At 34.9% G+C, this 3,891-nt stretch overlaps 1 pseudogene; it reads right to left on the reverse strand.

The window, feature by feature from the left end:
* Positions 1–1,899: 1,899 nt before the first annotated feature.
* LOC107575952 (H-2 class I histocompatibility antigen, Q10 alpha chain-like) lies at positions 1,900–3,384 on the reverse strand (annotated as a pseudogene).
* Between the last annotated feature and the right edge of the window lie 507 nt (positions 3,385–3,891).

A 3,891-nucleotide genomic window follows, 5' to 3' on the forward strand; every position in this document is an offset into this window, starting at 1 on the left:
CCACACCAATAACAGACTGACATCAGAAAAGAAAAAAAATACAGAAACAATATTTCACATTGAGCATACAGGATACTTATTAGCATATGAGGTCATTTCTCAAGTATGTTCTCTTTTTTATTATTATTATTGGCACTCAGATTTAAAATATTAAAAACACTGTAAGTGATTGCAGTCTGTCCCTTTAGAGGTACTGTAAGTCTGGAAAACTAGCTCTCTTCATATAAAAAATATTTTCCTTTGAGTACTTGGTATAAAAACATCAAAACATATGTGCTTTAAAGTGCATCTGTGACATCTTCATGTCCTAAATGTCACCTTGCACTGTTTCCATTTGCACAGATATTTAAAATACAGTTAGCCGGTGGCTCACTTCCTCCATAAAGCTACTCACACTGCATTCTGATGGTTTCCCAGAAAACCTCTCCTTCTGTGGGAGAGTTAACTCTTAAAATTGAAATTTGCCAAGTAAATGCCAAAACAATAGCTAAATCATACCAGTGAATTCTGTAGATATCTGACTGATTATATATTAGGATTACTGGTACCTTCTTGTGGAGGAATTGTAGCATTCTGATGTTCAGGTTCTTGTGAGTTTGTTCTTTTGTAAGCTAAAGGATGTGACCGATATAACCATTTTTGAATACTCTTTGCACTCTATTTTTATTTTAATGTAAATAGCAGTTATCCAAAAAATCATGCCAAAACACAGAGAACATGCAGTCATCACAGAGAAAGGCTCAGCTGGGACTCAAATCAAAGACCCCCACTGTGAATTATTCCTTTACATCACAAAACTGAAAACTGGAATGTGTGGATCATCATAATCTGTCACTACTCACCAATAATCCCTGTCTTCTTTAAGATGCAAACCACTAAATGAACAACTACCAGCACAAACACACCTCCAATCACTACTGCAATCAAACCTGTGGCACTCTCTGGTAGGCAGACAGGGTGAGAATCTAGAAAAATGCAAAAGTAGTTTTAATTGAGGATATCCTTAAGCCATATTGCGATTTCGGTTTTATTTCCATTAATCGTGCAACCCTAACCAATTCAACGCACTGTAATCTTTCAAAAACATGTTTTCAATTTTATTTTGTTATTTAGTAACATCTATATCCACAAAATCAAAATTTTGTCATCAGACCTGTATTTGTTTCCAGTGGAACTCCAAAGAAGACCTCTCAGGGTGAGTGCAATGACAGAATTTTCTTTTTTGGGTGAATTGTACATTTATTTATTCATTCACTCACTCAACCAAACAGTCACTACTCACCAATAATCTCTCTTTTTTTAAGATATAAACTACTAAAGCAATGACCGCCAGCACAAGTAAACCTCCAATCATTGCTACAATCAAACCCGGGAAACTCTCTGTCAGGTGGTCATAGTAGGGGTCATCTATAGAGATGCACAAAGACAAATACAGCTTTAATTATTTAAGGATTTCACAAGCAAAAAAAGAGAGGAAATGTATCTACATGTAATTGCATTAATTGTGTCATTGGGTAGTTGGATATTTGAATATATGTTATTTCTGCAAAGTATCATTTTTATTAAGTAAACTAGAGATACAGTAAAAGGCCCCAATAATGGTCACAATCTACAAACCTTAAAGTTTCCTTCAAAATGCAAAACTTTTGACCTAAAAGCCAATAAATCATCTAGTTTCCTCAGTGTTGTCTGCATAACCAGAGGTTCCACAATCATTTACAAAAGCACTTTTTATCATCTTTATCACAAAATAAATTACAACTTGCAGTAGATTTTATGTGCAACATTAAGAGCAGATAGCAGGCAAAAATGATCTAGAAAATGAAAACTAGAGAGACATAGGAACAAAAAAACTTTTAGGGCTTAAGCCCCAGTAACCTACCCCAGGTAATAATTGGTTCAATGGGAACTGTGAGTCACAAAATAACTATATTCTGCTTTGTCATTCTCCTGGATCTCCACACTCTTCTTCAGCTGGAAGGTCACCTCATGGTTTGGTCTGATTCCTGTGGATTCATCCTCATATTCAGGCAGAGATGTGCAATATTTCTTAATAATCAGTGTCACGTCTTTGAAGAAGCTGGTGGCCATACAGATGAGTTTCAGCTTGGATCTGTCACTAATATATCAATCACTAATAATTATCTGACAGTGACAATGACAGTGGCAGAGCATTAAACCAACACATTTACTCACAGCCATTTCTGAGCTCCTTGTTTGCAAATTCTCTGAATATCTTGAGCCAGTCCACAACTCTTTCTCCAGGTAGGCTTTGGTGTACTGGTTTAGGATCGGCACACTATCCCATTTCCTCTTAATTGGTAGAGCTGCATCAACTGAGGTGACCCACTGACTGAGACTCTTTAATATCAAAAGAGAAAGTACTCTCCATCATAAATGAACTCATAAATGCCTTTGGAAAACTTCCCTGTTTGTCAATTTCACAACTAATTCTCCTCTGAAGAACGTGAAGATCTGAAACAAACACAAATTGGCATGTTTATGAGTGGACAGTGTTTCCTTATCGTTTACACAAAGTACAAAGCCACAAACACAAAATGCAGAACTACAGATCTCAAGCAAACGCAAACTCTGCATTCAAAACTGTTTTAACTCTTTCCATTTCTGGTCTAATGTCACACACGTGTCATATAAATACATCTGTCTAATAACTAACAACAAAATGATAACCCCAACACTACTATGAAAATCCCATCAGTGGCTTTATTGTTTATACCTTTTGCTTTTATGTCTTTTACAGTGTTGCACCATAGCTGTTTGTAAAAGATTGCAACAATAGAGTGTCAAAAATAGTGTCATTGACAGTGTAATTTTTTGTTTTGTGTGTAACACTTTCCATATCCAACAGGATTGGGAGTCACCAATTGGTGTAAAGAGCTTGGCATTGTCTTGGTGTTGCTTTTCAAAGGGATTTTAGGGTGCTCCAAAGGTTACGTTTCTCAAGATATTTTAATTTTGAACATTGTGCCTAATGTAGAGAATGGAGTGTAGTGTTTAGCAAAAAAGTGTGATATAGAATTTAAAAAAACTGAGCGTAAAGTATAGGAACTGTGCAAACTTGGTTTAGAGGTTTGGTACATGAGCTTCTGATTTTAGTGATTGTTTTTCAAGTTCCAATTTTAGTGTGTAAAGAACTTGGGAAAACTGTAATATGAATTAAATGATCATATGCTGGTTAAACTGTATGAATGTTCCTCACCTGATTCATTGTGTCTCGTACGGTTCATTAGAATATTATGACTCAAATGAAACCACATGTTTCTTGAACTTTCTTGATTGGGTGCCTTTTTCCCAGTAATCATCCTCAGGGGTTAAAGCAAAAAAAAATCCTGAGCCTGAACTTTTTTCCAGGGGCGGACACATGCACAGGGTTATTTGGCAAACAAAAAAAGAAAATGATTTTCTTTGAATCAGAATCAGAATCAGAATGAGCTTTATTGCCAGGTATGTTTACACATACGAGGAATTTGTTTTCGTGACAGAAGCTTCCACAGTGTAACAGAATGACAGTGACAGAACAAAAAAACACAGATAATAAAAAATAAAGTTTTGCTGGTTAGCTTTGTCCTTGACATGACCAAGATGACCTACAATCTAAAACATGAAATTTCTGAAATTGTTTTTTTAAAAAGAAATTATGGTAAATTAAATACTAGAAAATTAATATAAAATAGGAAATATACAAGATTCAAGATTCAAGATCTTTATTTATCACATACATGGTTATATAGGGAATATATGACCAGCAGTGAAATGTAAGTCAGGTCCGCTCCATGGACAGTGCAATTATTAAAGAATACAAACACAAGAAAATTACATATAAATATAGGTATGGAAAAAGTAAGATAAAAAATAAGAATAAAATAAAAT

The sequence above is a fragment of the Sinocyclocheilus grahami genome, unplaced genomic scaffold (assembly GCF_001515645.1).
Source record: "Sinocyclocheilus grahami isolate Dianchi unplaced genomic scaffold, SAMN03320097.WGS_v1.1 scaffold3041.1, whole genome shotgun sequence".
NCBI lineage: Eukaryota > Metazoa > Chordata > Actinopteri > Cypriniformes > Cyprinidae > Sinocyclocheilus > Sinocyclocheilus grahami.